Here is a 27,384-nt window from a genome sequence, read left to right as displayed (position 1 = left end):
CGTGAATGGTATGGAATAAGGGGTGGAATGTCCTGGTTTGGCCTAAACCAGGCCGATTTTCCTTTCAGTGATTTTTACTTTCAGCTAAGTCTCCTCTAAGTAACTGCACTTTCTGAAACTAACTACATGTTTTGCAGACAGTGTCTGCTTCCAGGACTGATAACGCTCGAAGTTTGTAGTTATCACTGAGGCACCGGTAGGGATGTTGTGCAGTAAGGCTCTTGCTGTACTTAGTCTTAGAGAAACCAAGGTCACTGCTGAATTCCTCACTGCTTATGAGTGAAGAGCCGAAGGGGGGTCGCAGCTGCAGGGGGAAGCAGACAGGGCAGGTGACCCAAAATTGACCAATGAGGGTATTCCATCCCATACACGTCATTCTCGGTATAAAGCGGGGGGATCACGAGGGTCTCGCTCTTTTTTCTGCTATAGCCGGTGTCCAAGGAGGACTCCGACTGTTTTCCTGCTGCCCCCGATCCCGATCTGTGCATCCCTGAATCCAGCTCTCGACCATCGCTAGGCCCAGCCTGGGCCTTCCCGGAGCCTGCCCTGCAGTGCCAGTGGTGATGTTGCCAACATCGGGGGAGCTCAATCTTGGTTTTGTATATATATTTGTATATATTTGATTATTCCAATATTATTATTATACTCTTTTTCATTATTATAGTTTATTAAAACTGTTTTAACTTTCCAACCCGTAAGTCTCTCTCCCTTTTCCCTTTCCCTTTCCCTTCGGGTGGGGGGGGGAGGGTTAACAGAGAGCGTCTGCCGCAGGTTTACTGGCCGGCCCAGCTTTAAACCGTGACAATAATCTATTTATTTTCCGTATGAAGCTCTCTGGTTTCATGCCTTGTTATAAGCCCTTGCTGTGGAGCACATTCTTAGTTGGGGAGAAAAAAAAAAAAAAAAGAAAAAAAAAGACAATGAATATTCACACTAAACATTCCAGATACAAACCTCTGACAAATCCAGTAAAATGGGAACCAGGGAATACTGAGGTCACAGCACATGCAACTACAGTTGTGATGACTTGCCTTGCAAGCCTACTTAATTCAGAGTCTACATTAAAGTGGACACCATTCCAAAGAGCATGTTTACCCAGGACTGGGACAATGAAAAGATGTCCTTTGCTCACCATGGGATGTTCTTCCTAAGCAGGCAGTGCCGTGTCTGTGGTCTTTAATTCACATGGATGCTGGGTCCTCTGCAGAAGTGAATGTGACAGGCAAAGCCCACAAATAACACTGGAATCGGCTCTCTACTTAAAGTACGACATGTCTCACTTCTAACAGCTTTCTAGTAACCACTAAAAGTGCCTCACAGAGCCTGGATGACCACTTGTTTCTTCTACATTGTGCCAAGTACAATTTCTTTTGCCAGCAACAGAGTGGATTTTAGCAGCTATACTAAGTCTACTGACAGTGAAAGAGGGAGCTTAGCAGGTTAGCCTTCTGCTGGCACATATTACTCAGTAAAAGACACTTATGATAGTCCATTAAATATTTTCCTTAAAACACAGAAATCCATATAACAATAGTCCTTGTCTTAGGACAATTGCATTTAATAAAACTTTCTATTGAGGTTTTACAGCCTTCTGAAAATGTGTTCTTGATGGGAATGACAAGTTGTTTTACCTAAAAAAGTGGCCCTGGAACTCATTCATAAGGCATGGGAGCATATCTGCATCTGTGGTCCGTGCAATACAATCTCTGGAGAAATCCACTCAAAACTCCACCTGCCAGTTGCATGGTTAGACTTGATAGTATAAACCTCAGACACCATGGGACTGTCTTCTAGGCAAAAAGTATTAAGTTGCAGCACATTATTCACTGAGTTAGAAAAGAACAAACATTTAATAATTGCAAATTTAAAAGTAAAATTCTGTAGGACTGGGATAAGGAGATAAATCATTAAGGGATTAGATACTACTGAACAGAGTAATGCAACGAGGTCAAGAAATGAAACTAAGCCTTTGGCTCATCAGTATTCTCCTAAAAAGCAGTGGCATTGCCTCTCTGAAATTAATTTAGTTCCTGTCCCTGCCTTCCCTTAGACATTGTGGGAGAAGTCAGATATATACATAATTACATCCATTTCTAAAACAGCCTGTTTGGTTAAAACTCTGCATCTGTCTCCTGTCCATCTAGAACTATGAAATTAATGGCACCATTTACCCAACACATTCAGTAAAAGTTTCTTCACGCATTTGAACCAGTTTCTTTTTTCCCACTAACAGTCCAGATGAAGACTTATCATTGCAAGAGGTTTGTTTCTTAGTTTTCTGCAAGCAAAGGTTTCATCTATGGTGGACATTTGAATTTGTCTCTGGAAGACTGTTTACCACTTACAGAGTTTAGCCTAGGTAACAGAGACAAGCAGGAATAGTATAGGCCTTTCCCAAAACTTTACAACCTGTCCTATAGTACATAAACCTTAAATCCTTCAAAAATAACACAGTAATAATCAGGACCAGATATAGTCTCAGTTCTTATTGGGAGAAAGCCATGAAGTCATACCATGAGACAAAGGAGGGGCTAATGCTGATTTGGGATCAGCAGCATCACCACCCTTTTCCAATAAGGCTAATAACACTCTGGTGATAAGGTCAGGATACAGGCACAGAAAAGGGCGTAAACTTTAAGTAATTCCTGTCTGAATGGGAATTTTACAATTCTGATCACTCTCTGACCAGGCCTTATCTTAAATAGTTATTTTTTCCTGACTAGGCATTAATCCACGATAGGCAAAAGTACAAAATGCAGTTTAAATTAAATACGTAGATTTTTCTGTCCATTTAACAGGACTCCTCTCAGATGAGACCCTATTAAGGCTCACAGCTCTTTTTGAGGTGTTGTGTAGACCAACCATGTGCATTACGGCTGGCAATATCCTGAAGGAGAGATCCCAGGGAAGAGGTGGCACTATGGGCCACGTTGAAGCCACCTAACTTTAACAGGGGAACCTAAGCTAAGGCTGCTACTCCTGGCTCACTCTGAGTAGTCAATGGAGGGGAAAAGACAATCCCAGAAGGTAATTCATCCCTTGAGATCTCAGCCACCGTCTAGAAGTGTGTGCCTGTCTCCACTTGGTTACTTAGGGTGACTTTGTCAGCTAGGATCTTTATGTACATACCTCAGAAACGTGTAAATTTAGGGACAAGTCAAGGCTTTGTGCCTTAGGGAAGGAGGTTGATGCATGCAAATGAGATTTACTTGAACTCTTTTGTCACTGTATTGGCAGAATTTTCATTTGGGGAATCTTGAATCTAAGTAAACTAAGGTTTTACTGGGCACTTGAGTTACAATTCCAGGAAGTTTAACACTGCTTGAATATAGAGTAATATATATGTGTTTGCGCTGTTATGGCATACAGAAGTTTTCTGGTTTTGTTGCATAACCCTGACCCTGCAGCACCATTTTCAAGTTTTATCTCTCCACTCAGCATTTCCTCCCCTTGTGAAGCATTATCACTCTTGATTCATCGCCCTCAGTGACAGCTCACTCTGTTCAGTACAATTCCTGGTCTTGTACTCTTTCTATTGCTTTTTCTTTCTTACCAAAACTTCTCTATTTATTTCCAGCCCTGAGTAAATATGAAATAACTTGAGCTATTCTGGTTAAATAAATAATGAAGGATGTAGTCTTTTAAAAATCTAATAAAACCTTCTTAATCTCTTCATATATTGCTGTAAGTAAATGGAGATTATTTTACTTTAATTTTTGGAGCTGGAGTCTGAGAAGAAAATAATTTTGTGTTGTGCTGACAATCATTTTTCTCAGTCATGGTTGAAATACTGATTTCCTTGACTATAAGCTGTGAGCCACAGATTTAGATCCTATTGAATTCAAGTAGGATATAGAGGAGTGGCTGAGGGAACTACTTGGTGCAGTGTCTGTAGTGACTTATCCCAGGTCACCCTCTTTCCAAGCAGCAACCGTGATCCTGCAACCACTTAGGCAGGCTCCTTAATCTGCACGAAGGCTCACTGAAGACCTGATTTTGATTGAAGAATTTTCCTGTGCAATGCTGTTTGTAAGACTGGGGCCATTGTGAAGCCCAGAAACTCCTCATCCCTCTCTGTGCTTCAAAATTTCCTGTATTTCTATTATCAGATAGAAAACATCTTCTCAAGTATAGTTGTTACATGTTGAAATCCCCTCCCAGATCACTCATATAATAAATTCACATCAGAAAAAATATTATTTTTTTAAAAAATCAACTTATTACACACTTTTGAAAGTATTTTGGACACTCAATAAAATAACAACACTGTTGGGAAAAGAAAGATTATAAACTCCTGCAAGGATTCAAGGAAAGAGTCAAAAAGTAAGACATGGTATAGTTAAATTCAGAGGTTTGCATATGTCCCTGAGAATGCAAAAATTTGCATCCAAATGTTTTTTAAATCCGCAGTATTGACAGGAACATCTATTTCAAGAGGCACATCTGCCTTTTCCCCCTCCTTCTCTTAAGAAACCTTTCAATTGAGGAGCATTGCCCAGAAGTTCTTCTTAATCCATGAAAATAATCCAGGCACATCCAAACAGCTCATATGGAATCAGAAATGTAGAAGGATCGTTCGCCTTTGGCTCACCTCTCTCTGAAGGTCCTTTCATTCCCACAAAAGGCCCCTTATTTTCCATCCCACTTCCCAGCAAATCCGCATCCCCAGTCACTCCAGTCCAGCACCGTCCTGGCTTCATCCCTAGCCCAAGGGTCCTACCCAGCCGCTATAACTGGCCACACTCTCTTATCTCAGCATTAAAAAAGAAAACCCTCCAAAAACATGTCCTCTGCTTTCTTTAGGTCAGGTGGACATTTGGAGGTTTGCTGATGATTTTTCCAGCATTTTCCCATCCACTGTGAAAATACAATTGCAAGTAAACAAGAGGTACTGACCAGCTTATACTGAAACCTGTGATTCGTGCAAATAACGTCCTTCCAGAAGTCTGTGGGCTTAAAAGCACATGAGCAGTGGTTAAATAGAGCCATGCTGTGAGTGGCTGGCATTGTAAATAGAGAATTTACGGCCTTTCTAGCTATGATTTTTCTCTCAAGCCTTCAGCAATAGTTACTCATTCTTTCTTTGCATCTTTCAGACTGGATTTATCTCGATGGCTGAAAAAGGCTGGGGAAAATTAAAAACTGGACAGCACTAGACAGCCTCTCGGAAGCCCACAGGTTGGAAACCAAGGTGTAAAGACAGTGGGTGGAAGCATTTGCTGTGTGAGAGGAGAGCTGGATAAAGCAGCTTGGGATGTCAGCAATGAGGATGTGTCTGCTGTCATGAGCAGTGATTCTCCTAATAGCAAAACGTGAGGCTGAGCTACACAGAGTGCTACTATTTGATTTCCTTGCCTTGTCTTGTCTTGTCTTTTGTGTTAGGCAGGTAGAAAAATTAGTTCTTGCAGCTATACTTGATGTTGAATCTGCTTATCTACAGGGGTTTGTTCAGGCAGGAGCCCTGGCAGTCACCAGCAAGAGGGATCCCTTTGCCTCAGAGGGGCAACAAGCACAGACTTGCCAAACACCGAGGGCTGTCGAGGTTGACACGTGCCACTCTGACAGGCGCAGATGCTTCCCTGCTGCCTCCCTGCCTGGCTGGGGAGCTGCAGGGCTCTGCATCCGCTGCACGTCACCCTGCCCCGAGCTGGGAGCTTGGAGACCCCGCCAGGAGGTTAGGCCACCTTTTCAGCATTTTTTGCCAGAGGTTTTCATCTTTTGCCTGTGTCGCTGTGTACAGCACAACAGTACCCAGGCACCATGTGGCACCTTTGGCTTCATCCCAGTCTCCTAGATATCCACCCAAATCTCAGTGCCCGTTAAATTCTCTGCTTGCCCAGCCCTTTCCTCTGTACCTCCTCCATACTCGTCCTCAATGCCCTAAGGAAGTCTTCCCTCCTTTCTTGCTTTTCACCATCGCCAATTTTACTTCCATTTCTCTCAGATTTGTGTAGAGAAGAGAGGGAGAGGCAGAAGGGCGGAGCTGCCAAGCATCCTCATTGCAGAGGACCCTGCGTCAGTGGAAGTTCTGCACTTCTTTCGATGCTCCTTGGCCCCGAGATCCTCCACAGTCCTGCTCCTGAGAGGCAGAGACTGTGGCCAGGTACACTCAGCACTACTGCTGTGTTGCTTTCGTCTGGCCAGACTCCAGCCACCGTGGCTGTCTGATCCTTCACTTGAATTTTAACTTCTGTAGTCAAAGAAGTCACCAAGTTATCTGGTGTGGGTTTATACTCAGCAGCCTTGAGTAGTGACTTGGAGCCTTGAGTAACTAGAGAAGTCCCAGAGCATAGCGAGGCCTCCGAAAACCTCTTTTGGCTTCCAGCCCCCAAGACAATACCATTGCCACTGTCCTCTCATGCCACTGGAGTTGCAGACAAGATGAGCATTAACGAACACTGCTTTCAAAACCCTGCGAGGTGCTCAGCTCCCACTTGATTACCCCAATGAGCATCCAGGTACCAAAGATTGCAAAACATTACCGCAATTGCTCAGAGCATCTGCTCAGACAAGAAAGATTTCTGAGCCCCTCAAAGATCCTGGTGATTGATGCTGTAGAAATCATAGTAAAAACAAAACATCAAAATGTGTATTGCACATACATTCCAAATATTGTCCAGCACTAGATCAATGTAAGTATTTTTTTTTCCCTCTTAAACTTACTAGGACAAATTCATCCTTTTAATGGCGCTATAATGATTTACACCAACTGATGTTCTGTCCCTTTATGCTCTTCTTTTCTTATTTTCAGAACAGCAGGGAAAATTTCACTATTATAAAAAAAACACAGATGCTGTTATTAATTTCCTGTAAGTTGCGGAGGCTAGCAGTTGTGTTTGCTTCTCTTTTGCTCTCACTCTGTCTCCCAAGAACAATCAGAATAATAGAAAAATATATAATGTTTTTATGATTACATCTTTTTCCATGCCTTGGTCTAATTTTTCTTACGCTTTTGTTTATACCTTTCTGGAAGTAGGAATTCTTCTTTGAGCAAGAATCCTTACAAAGAGAAATTATAGTCATCTTACACCTAATGCATCACTGAAGAAGAAGGAGGATTTATTATCCTTCAAGTATCTTTTCATGAAGAATTTATCTCAGCAGGTGGACTCAGTCTACATGGGGTAGGTAAGCGTAAAATTTGATCCACAGATTTTAGAGCTACTGTAAAACAGCCATTTATGTTGGTACCTTTACTAATAAGTGTTTCAATTTATACTGAAAGAGATTAAACTGAAGTTCCCCTACTTCTTGATGAAGCATACTTTGGCAAATAAGGGTTAAAACTATTCTGTGGCTAGAAAGGCTTATTTCCTTACACAAAAATGTCATAAATTAAAAAATATTTGTCCTTTTTATGTTTCCTTTTCTTCCTCCATCCCTTCATCTTTCCTTTCCTTCCTCTTAAATTCTCCCCTGCCCTAGTTTGCACACACACACTCTATTACCGTCACATTTTTTAGATAATTATCTATTAGCAGAAATAGCTTAAATCTTTGCAATACTGGTCAAGGATAACATTCATACTCTTGACAAGAGACTCTCTCAGCTCTAATCTACTTCAATTCTAATTGCTGAATTATTAAAGCCAGAGACCTTCTTGTGCTCTGTCAGTACCTGCCTTGCTGCTGAAAAACCAGCAGTGGCAGTGGAGCGGCTGCCAGCTTTGAGTTTGCACCATGCCTGCCTTGGAGTCATTTGGGAAGGATCAGCAATTTCAGATGAGTATGAAGTGACTTCCTTTGCATGTTTGAACCAGTTAGGGGGAAAAATTCTCTGTCTTCCAAATAGCATGTCAACTATGAAGGGGTAGCACTTGCAGAATATTGAGTGCTCTTTAGCTACCAAAAAAAAATCTTATAAGAAAAGCTAAGCTATCTACTTACCTGAGCTCTTAAATAGCCTCCTCATTGATTTGAAAGTGCCTGACAATAAACATGACCACCTGAGGGCAGTTACTGACTTTCTTATGTCCAAACAATACTCAGGTGGGCCCAGAATTGCAGCATCTGGGACGGAGTCAAACCTGTGCTCGTAACCAGAAGAGCCGTTCCTAGTTCTGCTCTTGTGCCTGCACTGGAGTAAAGCACAACTGGAAAGGAAGCCAAAGGACTGAGATGGGACAATGCTTGTGCATGCCACACTTGGCTACTTGCTGATAAAGACCATTACAAGAGCTCAGACCTTATAGCATTTCTAGGCTGCTCTGTCTTCATCGTTTGCAACCGATATAAAACAACAGACACCAGACAGTGTAATTTGTTTGCCTGATGCCTGACTTTCAGTCCCTTCTGGACCCATTCACAGTAGCTAGAACAGCAGTGAAAGTTGTGATATCACATTAACTGTAGGCATGGAAATGAGCTTGTGCCATGGTGCTGTGGCAGAAACCGCAAGAACATTCATACCACCCTGCTGACCTTCTCCAGTGTAAAACAAAGTTACCTTAGTCCTAGCAAAGCCAATGTTTTGATGGCAAAGGCTACTTTGAGTTGATTGTTTATATATTTGCTTTTGAATTAATAAAAGAAAAGAAAACATTTCTGCTGGCCTTAGCACCACGAAACACTTATTCTTTTTATGGAACCTATAATTTGAGTCTAATTTGACCTGACAGAGTCAACTGACCATGCAGTTACTTGGCACCTGCTGAATGCCTCCCCATTAAGCCAGATTTACACTAATAAGCAGCAGTCATTACCATTCACTGTCATTAGACTAAATCAGTTACCTGAGACACCTCCCAGTAAATATAAATCTTGATAAGATACATTCCAGTTAAGAGCCAAATTCTTCTTTCTCATCCATTTTCACTGCTCATATCTTTAAGGTCCCGCAACTTGCCAGGCACATTGCACATGTGTCTGTTGGATGTTCGCGTGCCACCTCCCTTCTTGGGTGGATCCCTGGGAGAAGGAAGGATACAGCTGTTTGCTGCTGACATATGCTGTCAGAAAACGGCGATGGCTTTTTGGCATCCTCCTCTGTGCTGCCCTGCATACTGGGGAGAAGACCTCAGGCTTTATTTTTCCTATCCCCTCCATGTGTAGGATCAGTTGCAGAGCTATTTGAAGCATTCATTTTCCGTTTCCCGTGTTTTTAATTTGTTCCTATTTTGAAAAGAAGTATTTTGAGTATATTTATGTTTCCAAAAATTCTGAAACATACCTACTTAGACTATTGTAATATTTAATTTCATTTTTAGATTATTTATGTATTACTTTAGGATATGCCAGAAGTAGAAATGCATAATATGATTTATACAGTTCAAACCTGTGTTATGCTGTATTCTGTCATGACATGATACAATTGTTAAAATACTAACATGATTTATTTTATGTTTTATTGGTTTTAGCTTACTGTAAAAATAATTAAGTCTAACCATAGTACAGTTTGAAGTACTGTCTTTTCTAGATAAATGTGTGCCTTCATTGGATGGTAATGACATTGCCTGGCAATCTGCTTATATTTTGTTTTGAATATGTCTCCTGTTTGCATTGAAATTAAATGGTTTGGCACTTTCAGCAAGAGAATAAGTTAATGTCAAACTTTTGTTTCAACACAAACTGGAGGCATTTTGATATAGAAAAAAAATATTTAGATACATATTATGTACCAGCTGCCTTAATGATTTAAAAAATAAAATAGAGCAAAACATAATATAAAATAAAGTAATAGAATGTTTCAGCTATTGTTAATGTTGTATCAGAAGTAGCAAGGAGCAACTGACTTAACAAAGCGACAATAAATTTTAATTTTTTTTTCCCCAACACTAACTCCTATGAGAGGAAAAAAAAAATTGAAAACATTAGTTTAGATGCAAAACTTTGTCAAAGCTGACACCACATACTCAAAACACTCATAATTTTCCAAAACACTTTTTCTTCCAATTAAAGATTTCCAGGCACCTCCAAAAAGTTTCCCCTATATCCTGATCCAGATAGTTCACACAGAGATGGAAGGAGACATTTTATTCTTTACAATCATTCTTATGTTTCGATTCAGACATCCAGTGGTACAGGTCCACAGCTATTTTTTCCTAGGTGACAGTCTTGGAACCTTCAGCTACTCAATGAACTGATTTCAGTTGAAAACACTCATTTCTCAATCAACATACAGCTGAGGAGATGGTTCACTAGAGTGCGAGCAAGCAGCTGGAATGAAACACCCACGAATTAGTCATGCCAATGCAGAAGGGGGTTTGCTGAGCCATGGTCACCCTGTGACGAGCATGTGGGCTCTGTTCCCAGGAGAACTTGTTGTGTAAAGTCTTAGAATGGTTTAGGTTGGAAGGAACCTTTAAAGATTATCTAGTCCAACCCCTCTGCAATGAGCAATGACATCTTTCACTATCATGTTGCTCAAAGTCCCATCCAATCTGACTTTGAACACTTCTAATAACGAGGCATCCACAACTTCTCTGGGCAACCTGTTCCAGTGTCTTACCATTCTCATCATAAAAAAATTTCTTCCTTATATCCAGTCTAAATCTACTCTGTTTCAGTTTAAAACCGTTGCCCTTGTTCACTACAAGCACTGGTAAAAAGTTTTTCTCCATCTCTCTTGTAAGCCTTCTTTAAGTGTTGAAAGGTCACAATAAGGCCTTCTCTTCTCCAGGCTGAACAGCCCCAACTCTCTCAGCCTTTCTTCATAGGAGAAGTTCCAGCCTTCTGACAATTTTCGTGTCTCTCCTCTGGACTTGCTCTAACATGTCTTTCTTGTACTGGGGCCCCAAAGCTGGATGCAGTACTCCAGATAGGGTCTCATGAGAGCAGAGTAGAGGGGCAGAATCACCTCCCTCGACCTGCTGGCCACGCTTCTCTTGATGTAGCCCAGGATGCGGTTGGCCTTCTGGGCTGCAAGCATACATTGCCGGCTCATGTTGAGCTTCTTATCAACCATCACCCCCAAGTCCTCCTCCTCAGGGCTGCTCTCAATCCATTCTCCACCCAGCCTGTATTTGTGCTTGGGATTGTCCTGACCCACGTGCAGGACCTTGCACTTGGCCTTGTTGAACTTCATGCGGTTCTCACAGGCCCACTTCTCAAGCCTGTCAAGGTCCCTCTGGATGGCATCCCTTCCCTCCAGCATGTCGACCGCACCGCACAGCTTGGTGTCATCGGCAAACTTGCTGAGGGCGCACTCAATCCCACTGTCCATGTTGCCAACAATTATGTTAAACAGGACCGGTCCCAATACCGACCCCTGAGGAACACCACTCATCACTGGTCTCTGCTTGGACATTGAGCCATTGACCATAACTCTTTGAGTGCGACCATCCAGCCCATTCCTTATCCACCGAGTGGTCCATCCATCAAGTCCATGTCTCTCTAATTTAGAGATAAGGATTTATCCAAGGATTCCCATGGGCTGGCCAGAGCTACACTGGTCAGACATGCACTAAAAAAGTACACCACCTCTCAGAAACATTGAACTTAATTATGTGGCATGGGCACTTTTTTCTTCCCAAGAAACCTTTGATGTGAATGTGGAGGCCTTAGCACATACTTGTTTCTAGAGGCAGTTATCATGTTTTTTCCAGGTAACCAAGCAGTTCAAAATGACAGACTAAGCCTCTTCCCCTGTGACCCAGTTAGCACACAGGACCACAGTAATCCTACAACTAAATACAGGCATCACTTGCATACACAAGTTTTAATCCTTTCAAAATTAGCAATAATAATACCTGACTCCTAAACAGCACATTTCATCAGATCTCTGAACACTTTACAAAGGATCAGTATCCATCTCACAGCTTTATAGATGGAGAAACAGAGGCACCACAGGACAAGATGACTTGCCTCAATTCACCCTCAAGGCCAGCAGCAGAGCTGGGAACAACAACTCAAGACTTTCTGGTGTAAATTTCCCACCTTCTCAAATAAACCCAATGACCTCATTGTCATTTGTGATTAATAATCCATTTATTGTAAACAATGAATGGAGCATTACCACAACACAAATCTCTCATTTTCATCTGTAGTGGATTCCTCTTAGGCTGTCATGAAGTGTCTCTTGACAATGTCCTTTTTTTACCCAAATGCATACCCAGGGTTAAAATTCTTTTTATGCAGGTGTTTATTTTTAGATATCATCTCTATTGATTGTTAGTGAATGCTTAACTTTCACAGAGGGTCAGAAAGAGTCATCATTATAGAAAAGCTTTGTATAAACTAACACCCCTGTCTCAGTCTCTTATTTAAAGGGAACAGTATATTGCATGAAAAAAAATATGCTGAAATTGTTCTGTTGCAAAAAGAGATGACAAATCTATTTTATTCAAGCCTGCAGTGTGCCATAAAAATTTTATTTTTTGAATATGCTGAATGACATACACCCATAGACATATCAGATAATTTACACAGTATGTAATGGGAGTGATAGTGATCTTACAACCTCAGAAAAAAAAGCTTTGTTAAAGGAAAGTTAAGCTCATGTATATATCACAATTAAACTAAAAAACCCCCACTCTGGTTCTAAAAAGAAAATATTGTCATGCATGGAAATTTCCTGTTAATGTTGAATTCAAATTTTTAAAATATGAAGGTCAGGAAGTTTATTCTTTAGGTTCTGCAATCAACAACAATCCCTTCCTACCCAGCATCTCTCTCCACCAGTCATTTAGCTCACAGCAGACAAAGGCCACAACTTGGCTTCGCAAATCTAGGGTATCACAAGCACATATGAACTTGATTTCTAGTAATTCCTCGAATCCCACTGACAGGATATCTGCACTGACATTCTGAAGGATAAAAGATGAAGTATTAGTAGTAGCTTCTGTCAAGACAGCAACTAAAATATGAATACACTTTTGTGGCCCTCATGTGATGTGAAGCAGGAGAGAATCTGGTTCTGTGATCTGGTTGATGATTCTTTGGAGTAAGTGAAAAAAAAACCGTGCTGGTTCAGTATTAGGCAATCCCAGGAGTACAGAGCCTTTATATTTGCAGGTTTAATACTGTTTTGCTTGTTCAGTGCATTGCTTTTGAAGAGGCTTGAATGATTAACAAGTTCAGCTTATGAGACGTTTGGCTAAGCAGCGCTATGTCAGCTTGGAAGGAGCAGGGACAAAGGCACTGAAAGTCAAATCAAGGAAAGCATTTGGTATAGGGTGTCATTTGCATTAGAGTTACTTAGGTAGAAGAAACTTCTGGAATTATATCCACTCCTACTCTAGTCCCTCAGGTTCCCCCACTCAAAAGTGTTTTGTACTGCTGCAGCTGTCTGCTTTTGAGAGTAATCAGACAATTTTGGACATGGTTGGACCAAGTCATTTTCTATGTTTTGTGTTTCTGAACTAGAGTGCATGAAATGTATATGGCTTAGAAGAAAGTGTGTTGTTCAGAGTCCACTTTAAGGCAGGGGGAGGGGAGAAAAGAAAAACAAACAAACCTTGTCAGTGCTGAGGTTTTTAAGACACTTAGATTTAATTGACAAAAAAGAAGTTATATTTAAATGTTGCCTTTTGTGAAATCTCTAGTTTTCCTTCAAGCTGTGTCAAGTGGCATAATAAAGTTGCTGAAGACATGAGAGGCTGTAGCAATTACCCCCAGATTTTCTTTTCCTTTGTGTAGCAGCCCTGGGCGCTGTTAGTTGTGCTCATTTTGTAGCAAAGCTTCTTGCAGTGGGAGGGAAATGGTGGGAGAGCACTTGTGGAATGAGAAAATTAAAATAACAATGGAGTCGTGTTGTGAGGTGCAACCTTCTGCCACTGACTCAGCATGTTCGTGTAGGTGTGGGCGATGGTCCATATGACTTGTACTGACCTAGTTGACTCAATCAAAGAATTTGAAATAAACTGTTACTATGAACTTTGGGACTTCAAGGGGTATTAAAAGTCTCTACCAAATTCTTGTGCACGGGCTGGAAAAGGAAGGAAATAAATATAGAAGTGGAATGTGAAAGAGGGATTGGAGAGAGAACAGTGGAACAATCAGGAATGCTGTTTAGTATTTCTCATTTAATAAACAGACATGTTTGTGCTAGAGAAAACTATTTGGAACTCATAATCTTAGCATGGATTAATGTGTGAGTTTTTTCACCAAGGAATAAGTTCTTCAGTTGCCTTAGAATCATAGAATTGTTTGTGTTGGAAAAGGACCTTTAAGATCATGGAGTCCAACCATTAACCTAACACTACCGAGTCCACCACTAAACAATATCCCTAAGCACCACATCTACTAATCTTTTAAATACCTCCAGGGATGTTGACTCCACCACTTCCCTGGACAGCCTGTTCCAATGCTTGATAACCCTTTCTGTGAAGAAATTTTTCCTAATATCCAATCTAAACCTCTCCTGGCACAACTTGAGGCTGTTTCCTCTAGTCCTATCACTTGTTACCTGGGAGAAGAGACTGACACCCTCCTCACTACAACTTCCTTTCAGGTACTTGTAGACAACAATGAGGTCTCCTCTCAACCTCCTTTTCTCTAGACTAAACCCCAGTTCCCTCAGCCGCTCCTCATAAGATTTGTTCTCCAGACCCTTCACCAGCTTCGTTGCCCTTCTTGGACTCTCTCCAGCACCTCGATGTCTTTCTTGTAGTGAGGGGCCCAAAACTGAACAAAGTATTTGAGGTGCGGCCTCACCTGTACCTAGTACAGGGGGACAATCACTTCCCTAGTTCTGCTGGCCACACTATTCCTGATACAAGCTTAAACTTTAAACTTCAGCAGAAAATATGAGGCAATGGATACCTCTTCTCCATAACAATTAGCAGCAGAAAAAAGTCAGGCAGGGCATTTCGGATGCTGGGGCAGTCAAGAGGGGACATGGTATTAACGAAAGGCAATGAGATGAGCACATAGTATAAGAAAAATCCTCTGACAGTTTCAAAACATGTTGAAGAAAAGCACCAGGACACTAGGGCTTTTTAGGATAGTCTTCTTATCCTGCCTTCCTTAGCATCCTGGCTTTGTCCCTTTCAGATCCTGCCTCACTCAGAATCACAGAATCAACCAGGTTGGAAGAGACCTCAGGGATCATCGAGTCCAACCGTTGCCCTGACACCACCCTGTCGACTAGACCATGGCACTAAGTGTCATGTCCAGTCTTTTCTTAAACACATCCAGACATGGTGACTCCACCACCTCCCTGGGCAGACCATTCCAATGTCTAATAACCCTTTCTGAAAAGAAATTCTTCCTAATGTCCAACCTGAACCTCCTCTGGCGAAGCTTGAGGCTGTGTCCTCTTGTCCTATCGCTAGCTGCCCGGGAGAAGAGGCCGACGCCCACTTCACTACAACCTCCCTTCAGGTAGTTGTAGACTGCAATAAGGTCACCTCTGAGCCTCCTCTTCTCCAAGCTAAACAACCCCAGCTCCCTCAGCGGTTCCTTGTAGGTCAGACCCTCCAGACCCTTCACCAGCTTGGTCGCCCTCCTCTAGACTCACTCCAACACCTCAACATCTTTCTTGAAGTGCGGGGCCCAGAACTGGACACAGTACTCAAGATGCGGCCTCACCAGTGCCGAGTACAGAGGGACAATCACTTCCCTAGACCGGCTGGCTACACTGTTCCTAATAGAGGCCAGGATGCCATTGGCCTTCTTGGCCACCTGGGCAGACTGCTGGCTCCTGTTTAGCCAGCTGTCGATCAGCACCCCCAGGTCTCTTTCCTCTGGGCCGCTTTCTATCCACTCTTCCCCCAGCCTGTAACGCTGCATGGGGTTGTTGTGGCCAAAGTGTAAGACCCGGCACTTGTTCTTGTTGAACCTCATGCCGTTGGTCTCGGCCCATCTATCTAACCTGTCCAGATCCCTCTGTAGGTCCTTCCTACCCTCCAGCAGATCGACACTCCCACCCAGCTTGGTGTCATCTGCAAATTTGCTGAGGGTGCACTCAATCCCTACGTCTAGATCATCTATAAAGATATTGAACAGCACCGGCGCCAGAACTGAGCCCTGTGGAACACCGCTAGTGTCTGGCCGCCAGTTGGACTTTGCCCCATTCACCACCACTCTCTGGGCTCGTCCAGCCAGCCAGTTTTTAACCCATCGAAGAGTCCACCCATCCAAGCCCCGGGCAGCCAGTTTGTCTAGGAGGATGCTGTGGGAGACAGTGTCGAATGCCTTACTGAAGTCTAGGTAGACTACATCCACAGCCTTGCCCTAATCTACTAAGTGGGTCACTTTGTCATAGAAGGAGACCAGGTTGGTCAAGCAGGACCTGCCTTTCATGAATCCATGTTGGCTGGCCCCGATGCCCCGATTGTCCTGCATGTGCCGTGTAATGGCACTCAGGATGATCTGTTCCATCACCTTGCCTGGCACCGAGGTCAGGCTGACAGGCCTATAGACTCCTCCCTGCCTCTTTCTGTTCTTCCTACATCAGAGTGCTATGTTGGTCTGACCTTAGCAGGAGGCACAGAGAGAGGCAAGGAAGGGAGATTGTCCTGTGCTCTGAAACCAGACATCCATCTGTCTCCTGTGGTCTAGGGAAACCCACAGTTCAATGCACTGCAACAAACCTAAGCTGGATTGGGGAAAAAAGGTGGAAATAATGCTGTCCCAAAATAAGTGTGGATTGGTACGGCCATACCTCGTAGTGCTGGCAGGTTGGTGCTCACCCATGCTCTCACATGTGCGTGTTTGGGGTAGTGGGGAAGAGAGAAGGCATGAGGAGGGGGCACAGCAATAGCCACAAGCTTTCCATCACCTTTTGCTCCTATGCAGCATACCTGTGGTGGATAGGAAGGCTGGGCCATGGCTGGAGGCATGCAGATAACTAGGCATTTCAGCTCTAGTAAGTGTTGTCACATTGAGACCTGTCCTCCACATGCCTTTGTTAGCAGCCCGCTTCTCTTCCTCACCTTCATGAGCAACAGGCCAGCCAAGTCCTGCTGTGTGATTGCACATGGGTGGGTGAGGACTGAAGTCTTGCAGCATTGCATAGGGCAGTAGTTACCTGGAAAATAAATTTCCTTATTCCACCTCTTTTCCTAAATCTTCCTACCTTGAGAAAATCGTCTATCAAAACATACACAGTAATACCTGCCTGTCCCCTTGTTCAGAGAGGACGTGTAAGGGAGGATGTGGGATGTGTGGGAAAGGGGAAGGAAAAGGAAAACATCAGTATGACTTTATCAGCATGAGTTTAAAGGGAACAAATTTGGATTAAATACAAAAGTTATTCGGGTAAGGGAGAAATGAACCTTTCATCAACCTTAGACTCTTTTCAGCTGCACTTAGACTCAGTTCTGAGCTTTAGCTTGGACACCTGAAAGCATAGAGAGATAGGTTTGTACTGAGTTGTATTTGTAAGATTTTTAATGCAGCTACCAGGATTAGATGTTACTTTTTTTAAAAAAAAAAAAGTGGGGGGGGGCGGGGGGAAGAAACATTGTGGAAATTACTAGGCTTCTAAGGAAGTGCAGCTAGTGAAACACAGTTATCAGTAGATTGCATGTTTTGATTTGGTCTGAATAAGTTAGGTGCATGAAAAAAAACATTGCGATTTACAGATTTCTCCACAGTTTGCCTGTTTTTTAAGGCTGACTCATGCGCAGCAGATTAGATTGGTTTGGAATAATCAGCCTGGAAGAAACATGTTGCATCTTTAAACGGTATCCCTTTGAAGCAACACTGTACAATACATAAGTTGGAACTGAACGAACAGTTCATTATGAGTATGTCTTGATTAAATGCGTCCTTTAGTTCTGTTGATGAATGACCCAAAACAGGCCATTTCTCTTCATAGTAATTATTGTTAAGCTTCCCTTTTTTGCAAGTCTATTTCAGTCTTGATTTTGCTTCACTGAGATGACTGCTGTGAGGGAGCATTTGCTATCTACAACTCTAAATTGGGTTATCAGAGGCTCAAGCTATTGTTTTCATTCTCTGAATGGAAAGCAACACATTTAAAGCTGACCTAATACTCTGTAACAGTCATACACTTTCCTCTTCTCCTTTCCCGTATAAAATGGATTATTACTATATACATGTACTTCAGACTTTTATACACCCTTAGATCCTGTCAGCCATTCCCTGGCTTCCATCCTCACCTGCACTCTTCCCCTCTATGTTGGGTGGCCAAACAATTGCATTTCTTTTACAGGTTTTCTGTTGCAATGGCTGATTCCTGGACAGAAACCCCAGAGACTATAAACAGGGCCTCCAGGACTAAATGAACTGGTTTAGCATACGGCTGAGAGCTCAAACCTTGCCAATTACCATCCCCTACAGATCTTAGCAGGGTTTTCAGGTTACCAGTGAATTCCATTCTTTTCCATCCCACTTTTAATATCATAATTCTTGGAGATGTCTTCATTGGCTCTGAAAATACGTGTGATCTGTTTCTATTAACGGGAGCTTTCCACCAGGTCTCCTCTTGTGTATTTGGCATGGCAGAAATGTAATGAGGCATTTGAGTTTGATTCGGAATTTGACAGAATAGTTGAAGAGGATTTTTTTCCCCCATTGTATGATGTCATAGACATGAAAATATGTCCCTTTTACTGCTGCTTACAAACAGGATTTCCATTAAAATCAGAGCCACTCTAACTTGAGGAGACCTAGGAATTTAGAGAAGAGCAGTTGTGTAGAGACAGTCTCGAAAGAGAGAAGGATCCCTGCTTGGGACCCAAAGCATTTGGTGAAGTTAGAGCCTGGAGGTGGAAGCAGCACAGGTTTGCAGTCTAAACCCCCAGGCATGACAGAGTAATTGTGGCAAATTCAAATCCTATATTCAAAGGATTTCTCAGAAATCAAGGCGGCCTGGCCTGGCCTGGATAAGATTTGCCCCATACACCATGGTGGCTTTTAATCTAAATATTCAAGGAGACCCATAATAATGCCAGCCTAAAAGCTTCATATTTTGATTGTCTCTTAAAGGAAAGAAACTCGTGAGACATTTTTCTAAGACAAGACTCACCCTTTGTGCCGGAAGGTTAGAGCTGACCTCTGGATACTAGAAACTTCGCCCGCAGATAACATGCATATTGTATTTGCCCACGAACAGATTGTCCCTATCTGGAAAAAAAATCTTTTATACCTCAGTATTTTCTGCATTTATAAAGTTCTTTTGTTAATGAAAAAGCTTCAGCAGGAGTTCACATACTCTTAGAGTAAACACTCAGTGCAAGTGAGGACCAGAGGTGTACGCTTCTAAGAAGCTGCCCTCTTCAGTTTTCACTTTATCAAATAAATTAAAGGTGCTTCATCTATACTTATAAGTACATCATTACTTCTAAGTGCTATATTATTATTATCGAAGTGTTCTTACGCCGTCACAGAAAGACCTTGACATGCTGTAAATAACTTTGCCTCTCGCATTGATACTACATAGACTCCTGCAATTGTGTTTATTGTCTGCAGGCATTATGGATACCTAATATGAAAGAACTGGAGAGCTCACACTCAAAATAAATGGATATACATTCTCTTTCTATTCAGACTGATTCTCTACCTCAGGGAATGTTTGATACATCATCTTAGGCTTTGGGACTGAAAAGGCTGAAAGGGAAAGGAAAAAAAAAACCCTGTACACTGACTCTTTTAGAGCTTATTTTTCTTCACTGCCCTTCAGTAAATGAAGGAGAGGTAAAGTGTTATGGAGGTAGCAGTGGCTGAACTTCAACAGCTTCTTAGGTACAGGGTGGATGCTTAATTATCAGCTCACATGAAACTTTCTTATCACTGATCTTACACTAAACACTCATAAGATTTCTGGTAGCTGTGTCTTGAGCTGGCCAAGGCAGCCTGCAAAAAGAATTTGAAATATCATAGTAATTTAGTATTTCAGTATCCAGACCAGAGGAAACAAACAAACTGTTGTGGTTTAACCCAACCGGCAACTAAGACCCACACTGCCGCTCGCTCACTCCCCCGTTGGGGTGGGAGAGAGAATCAGTAGCGGAAAAGTGAGAAAACTCTTGGGTTGAGATAAAGACAGTTTAATAGGTAAAGCAAAAGCTGCACGCTCAAGCAAGGTAAAACAAGGAATTCATTCACTCCTTCCCATCTGCAGGCAGGTGTTCGGCCATCTCCAGGACAGCCAGGCTCCGTCATATGTAACAGTTACTTGGGAAGACAAACACCATCACTCTGAACATCCCCCCGCTTCCTTCTTCTTCCCCCAGCTGTGTATGCTGAGCATGATGCCATATGGTGTGGAATATCCCTTTGGTCAGTTGGGGTCAGCTGTCCCAGCTGTGTCCCCTCCCAACTTCTTGTGCACCCCCAGCCTACTCACTGGTGGGATGGTGTGAGAAGCAGAAAAGACCTTGACTCTGTGTGAGCACTGCTCAGCAGTAATGAAAACATCTCTGCATTATCAACACTGTTTCCAGCACAAATCCAAAACATAGCCCCGTACTAGCTGCTATGAAGAGAATTAACTCTATCCCAGCCAAAACCAGCACACAATCAAACAAACAAAAATCATAAATAAAATCCACCACAATAAATGGGTCAAACTGCCAGGATACATTAAAGACCAATTTTTAATCTATGAATTGAGTGTCTATAACTCTAGCAAGAGAAAACCTGTGACAGCAGAAGAGAGAATGCTTATAGGCATGAGAATCTGGCTAGGGAACAAAATAAAGAACGGACGAATCCGTAACTTCATCACCTTTCAGAATGGCTTGAAAATTTTACTTGGCCAAAGAGCCTCTTCCTGGCATTGAAACTTTCATCTGTTCACATACTTGCAGCCAGAGACTTGATGGAGCCTGTAAGACCCTTTATTGTATTGCATGTTGGTTGCAAATCACCGAGATATGGGGAGAACAATGGCAATATAAAATCCCTAGAAAGAGAGTTTGTGTTATTTCCAGCAACACGAAATATTTTTACAAGACATTCTATAATAATCTGTAAATTATAATGGAACTACTTTCCAGCTATTGAAAAATCAGACTTATCTACAAGGTGACACAAAATCCTTGCACCTGTTTCTTTCACCAACCTCTATATCTATCTCTTCCTAGTAATGGCTGATTTTCTATAACCATCCCCATATTTTTAGCTTCCATATAAACCATCTGTTGACAGAGAAAAAGGCTGAAAAATATCAACAACATTAGACGTAAGAGAAATTTCCATTCTGGCTTTATATATAAAGCCATCCTCCTCACTACATCAAGAAAAAGCTAGATGTACAACTGGCAATGATAAAAAAACCCAAATGTATATATAGAGTATATGAAAGAAATTGCGTAGAGTGACTTCTAGCTACCAGCTCTAGAATAACTTTCCAGTATAAGAATCATGGGCAAAACCTCCAGGCAATTATTTTTCTAATGAAGCTTGATACATCCAAGAAGGGGATTATACAGCTTCTCTGTTTGTAACTGGGGGCCTGCTGATGACCTGCAGGGTCCCTTCCAGTGCTGTATCCTAATTTGCAACTAGGTTTGTTTCTGCTCAGATAATAGAGCCAACCCAGGGCTCGAAAAGTTGGCTGGTTCAGATCTGCTTTCCTTTATCAAACAATGGTTGCAGAATCTTTGTTATTGCTGAGATGTGAGCCAGAAAGAAATCCCCTTAGGAAGCAGAACAAGGCCACTGTACTTTCACTTCTGTTTTACTTACTGTCTCTACGTGTCAAAGCTACTGCTAGAATCCCTGCTATTGAAATATATTGATTTATTAGATTATGTGTTGGATTGAAATTTACCTAACATACCTAGTTTAACCCCTGTGTATACAGCTTTAAATGCTGTGCCCATCACAAGGGTATCTATCTGCACACTTTAGTAACTGAGTTGCAAGCTAGAAATCAGCATCAAAAATGCTGACTTTCAACTGTCACTCCAAAAAGTGCCAGCAGTTTGTTAGGATGTTTGCCTAAGGAAAATCTGAGTGACAACATTAGAATTCGGTGGCTCTCCTAGCGATTAATGTAGAGAACAAAACTGTATTTTTATGTGAATAGAGGATCATTTGCTTTCAAAAGTAAATACGCCTGAGCTGCACTGAAAGTAGCTGGAGTTTATGGTTACATCAGACATAAAAAAATTTATGCTGATCAGAAGTATACTGATCGCACTAAATAAATATGTAAAGTATCGCCTTTTTCAGAGCTAAAATTTTAATTCCATACATTAATGAGGTACAAATCCATGTTCCAAAAGACTGTAATAATTTCCTCTGTAATGCCTGCTAGGATTGTGGTGGTTTTTTTCAGGGCATTGAATGGGGTAGAGTGCAACCTTCTGCATGGACTTCATAGGTCTACGGAAAATAATTTTAAATTTCAATGGCAATGCACATTATATGGTCACCACCACCTAGGAAATGACATTAGTTGCCATAGTAACCTCAGGTTGCATCATTAAGAATTTTAAATGTTGACAGTTGGGAAGTATAGCTTGAAACACTGGGAGAAGAGCAGGAAAGAGGCAGGCTGGAGAGAAGTGTACAAAGCAATCAGAGGGCTGAGTGCTTTCTGTTGTTCCAAGGCAGGCTGGGGGAACAATGGAGGAAACCGATGGCATGGATATATCGAGTGGCTTTTCTGTTTTCCCCCTGGATCACTGAAACAGAGGGGAAAAAAACTGTTCTCCAGCTTCCTTATTTCTCCCTTTTTCTAGTCAGAAAGAAGGGCAACATGCCTGTTTGATTACTGATGATATCCTTTCGCGTTTTAGACAAGGTAGAAGTGCATGTGGCTGGCTGGAGAACCACGTCTGGCTTCTCTGGAAATGGTGGTGTTTCCAGGAGCTTGGTTATTCTGAGTGACAGTTTGTTTGCACTGGTGTTGCTATGCTGATTCTGGTTACTAATGCATTATACTCTCCGTTAACCAGGGCTTTTACACCACTGACCTTGCCACAGCATTGGATGGCCTTGTAAGTGTCGGGAATATCCAACTGTCATTTATAATATGCCTTCCCTCCATCAAATCCCTCTTCAGCCACTAAACTGAATATTCATACAGGCAACACAGCTTTTAGAAGTACTGTCCATCTATATTATAAGTGAGCAAACCTAAATGTTGTCCCAAGAATGAGTGATTTCAGTTCAGTAAGACATATTCTTGTTTGGTCCCTCCTTCTGTAACCCTGCTTGGAGCTGAGAGAGGAGCTTGTGTTGCAGTGTTCAGACCCTTATGCCACCCAGTCCCTCCTGGCTTTTTTTGCCTCAAAACTCAGTAGCTGTTGCTAAGAGAGTGGCTTTGGAAAAGGATGCTGGAACTTGAGTATTTCTCCAGGAAAGTACTCTGGAAACCCCTGAAGGAAGTCAAGTGAGGCAGGAAAGTTCCATGTTTTCATTTTTTAGTTATTTTACAAACACAAACGCAATTATATTTGAATGCTATAAACACGAGGAAATTCAAGTTCCAACACAATTCCTGGATGAAGTATGAACAGCTCTCATAGTTTCCCAGGGCATGTCATGCAGAACCTATTTTCATTCTTCCTGTCTTCTTTTTTTTTGTGTTTGTGCATCTTTCTTTCTATCCATGTTCCAAATATCTGGCTATAGTGCATCCTGGTGAGTAGGAACCTCTCACCTAACCTACCTCTAAAACTTTCCATATGACAAGGAAGGGACAGCAACATCAACAGGTTAAAAATCTCAGGCTCTGCAACTGCACTGGCTATAATGAAATACCTAGCACTCAAAATATATCAATAAAACGCCTTCCATAAAGTTTTCTGATGCAGCCTTATCTTCTTTATCAGAGGTTGAAGTGCCCTATGTTGCCAACAGCTGATTTAGGTGCAGGTGTCAGACTCCCATGCTCCAGTAGAGGTAGGGCTCCCTAAGTGCATAAGTGTCTGTATGTCTCCAGGAAGGTTTTGACACTGTTCCAGCCTTGCTCAGAGCTGGCTTTAGCCCATTAATTTAGAACTAATGTTAAGCATCCTTTGGTCTTGGCTTGAGTTAAACAGTGCTCACATTCTTTTACCAATTCCCATAAAAACTGGACACTTCTGCTAAAGCTTTATGGCAAAAGACAGACCCTGTCCTGAGGTATCTGCACAGGTGTTTCCTGTAACCAGCACTAGTTATTTCTAGCCCTACACAGCTGAAGTCACACTTTATTTTGATGCTTTAGGAATATAAAATACAAATTTCCGCCCATGATTTATCACTAATTTGGGATATAAGAATCTAAATGGGACATTAGACAAGCATATTAGTGCAAAGCCTAGCTGCTATGAAATGGCTATTAGAGATTAACTTTAAAAATATATTTTACAGCAAATATGCTCACCTTGTTGTTGAATAATCAATGGCTGCACCTCTGTGTTAAATTTGTTAGCGTATCTACAAGACGCAAGTGCATTTTCATTATAGAAAAATGTGGATGGCTATTTGCAAATTAAGAGTAATCACGTGGTGAGATATGTTAAAAAAAAGGGAACTGATAGTAGCGCTGATGTGTCACATACACTGCTATTGGGTTTTGCATTAGAAAGCATATTTCTTTGCTGTTGGTTTTTTTACACACTAAATTGGTCACAAGCATATGCATTTCAATGAGTTCTAACAGAAGAAAAAAATCTCCCCCAGTCAGAAGTAATTTTTGACTTTGGGGTGTTTGTAAATAAACTATACACAATTGAATCAGAAAATCAGGAATTTCATGCTATTCCTACCAGACAAGCATGTATTGTGACTAAGTCAACATATTCTACCATAGGCATAAATGTGCAAGTTCACTTTAATAATTGAGGACTTAGATGAAATTGTTCAGATTAAAGGCTAAAGAATAAAACAACCCTATCACTTGTTTGCTGTTAATAATGGTTAAAGTTTACCATGGCAATGTAATATACAGAATGAAGACGTGTTTCTCCTCAGATTCTGCTTCAAAACTCTACCAGTCTCTGGCATTGAAGTGGCTATGAAGAATGGCCACATCAGCATGTCTTATGTCCTGGTCCAGCAACCCCCTGGGCTATGCACAGCATCTCTCTGTGAGATTTCCAAGCCGTTCATCTCCAGGAAATAGCGTGACTCACATGCCAGCACTGTCCTAATACATGGTTCACAACACCCGTATCCAAAGACCAGTCTGAAAATGGTCCTTCAGCTTGACATGTTGAGCCCACTGCAGAGGCACTTGGTTTACACCACCTCGTGGACCCCTGACAAAGCAGGTTCTTGGACCTGGGTCCCGTGGATCCATGCATTTAACAGCCTGGTCTTTGTGTCTAAGTTGTCTTGGAGGCCAGGTGAGAACATGTCCTATCTGGTCTCTTTGAGCAACTAGCCCAAGAAAGTATCCTTAAAGGACTCCTAGATACATTTTCATACGAATAGGCAGGAGGTTTCCCAATGAGCTTAGTAAGCAGTCTTTTTGATATGTGTCAGACCTGTGTCTAATATAAGGACATGCAAATAACAGTGGATGGTCTATATGTCAACGTTTTCTGTTTTTTTCGGTTTTGTTGTAAGGGAGTGGTTCTTTCAGGAAGTGTGGACTAGACTTCAGTGTTCGCTCCTTGACACCAACCTCTCTCTCTTGCTGTTTGCAGTTGACAACAGAAAAGCAACAACAAACTAGTGCGTTGTGGCATGGGTTTTTTGTTTGTTTGTGGTTTTTTTGTGGGGGGAGGATGTATTACAACGTGTATATTAGGGGCTATTCATAGGAGCTCTAAGACACCTAAGAACAGTCTCTTGGTATTACTGCATCCCTTCCAGCACTTTGTACATGTTTCCTACTTCTTATTCAGACTGAAGCAATCTTTCTTTGGTATTTGTACAGCACCCAGCATAATGACAGCTCACCTCATGGACTATGACCCTAGGTCTATGGGCATGTAACTCAAGGACACATTGATCCTTGAGCTAAGGTTCATGCACAGCGATACCACCTGCCCTGTTTCCATTACAGGAACCATGTCCAGACAGGCTGAAGACACTTCAGCTGGAAGGACTCTCTGCTTCTCAGCACCATATAATGACTAATCATGACATTTTCTACAGTGGTGTCAAGCTGATCTTCTAGGTGTCATGAAAAGTCCTTGAAGAAACTGAGAGCATTCAAAGGACACTATGAGGGAGCTGAGAAAGCAACTAACTCCTTGTGGGCACTGTAGTTACTGAGAAAATGCTGGATACAGGATATCAGCAGGAGGCAAGCAGTACTGGCAATATGTGTAGCTTGTCTGACCCATGGATGTCTGTGTCACTGAGTGGTAGGAGGGTATCCACATATCTCAAGGAACAGAGATATTGCAGAAGACAGAAGCCTCATACACACACATCTATCATGGCTGACATGAGTGCCAAGATCATGGAGAGTGACAAATGAGAGCAAGGAGTGTGAATGGTGACCCATGCAACTAGGCTGAAAACCAGGAAGCTCTTGTAGGGGAACATCATGTGAAGCTGTGTCCCATCAATGCTGTGGCACAGCAGACAAAACTGGGTACAATGTTCTGAAATCTGAGATGACATTGGGGTAATGTGAACGATGTAGGAGAATGATGGCCTCCCAGATCTTTTTTGCTAATACCAAACTGGCAGCGTGGATGGTCTTGCAAGTGGCAGTCGTTGGGAGTGATCTAACAGAGAAGTACAGAGATACCAGTAGCAACTGAGTCCTCTGAACAGACTCAGTGTTTGGTCTTGACACAGGAACTGGAGAACTGGTTCAGCGCTCTGTTGCAGAGGTCCAGAGAAAAAATGCAGTAGTGGGAGAGCAGAAGCCATCTGAGGTGTAGGGCTGACCCTGTTAGATACAGGCATTCCTGAAACCATCTCAAGCTGTTCCAGGCAGGAGAGCTCTTGTACTTGGCTCTGCCTTGGGAAGACAGTTCAGTTCTCACACTATTTTTTTTTAGTCTGTTAATGAAAGTGCTTTCCTAGGGCGCAAAAAGTACAAGGCAACAGGACATAATAACATGTATTAGCGGTCTCTGATATTAATAGTACAGATTGTCACATGATATGACAGTGATTAAAGTGGGCATGGATGGAGGTCTCCCTTTCTTCTGGGAGGCACTGTTCCCTTTTGCAAACAGAAAATAAACACAGCCCTTCCAGAGCATAAATGCCAATAACTGTGAAATTTTGATTAAATAATAGATATGTGTTCAGAAGCACTTTTTATAGTATGTGATTAAGAAAGATAACTAGACATCCTTACAGCTATAATGATAATAATTACCACAACACATAAAGTGTAGAATATGACACTGGAAAGGCCACTATTAACCTTTCCAAGGGTTATTTTTTGGTGCGTTTTTGACACTATGGACAGCAGTGTTCAGAGAACTAAATAAAACTATAGCTATGACAGTTCTTTCCAGCCGTTCTCTGGTATGTTAAAGAGGAGGTGCAGAGGGGAGTGAAATATCTCGTATTCAAAACAGATGTTTGTTTAATATCAAACATCTGGGTAGTCTTAGAAAGACTGTTTTGCTAAGATTTCTGCAACTCAGTAATTCAGAAGACTGACAACAGTGTTTCCCTGTTT

This window comes from Nyctibius grandis, chromosome 4 (genome assembly GCF_013368605.1).
Source record: "Nyctibius grandis isolate bNycGra1 chromosome 4, bNycGra1.pri, whole genome shotgun sequence".
In the NCBI taxonomy this organism is placed as follows: domain Eukaryota; kingdom Metazoa; phylum Chordata; class Aves; order Nyctibiiformes; family Nyctibiidae; genus Nyctibius; species Nyctibius grandis.
The sequence above is the reverse complement of the archived record's forward strand: the minus strand, read 5'-3'. Positions refer to the sequence as shown.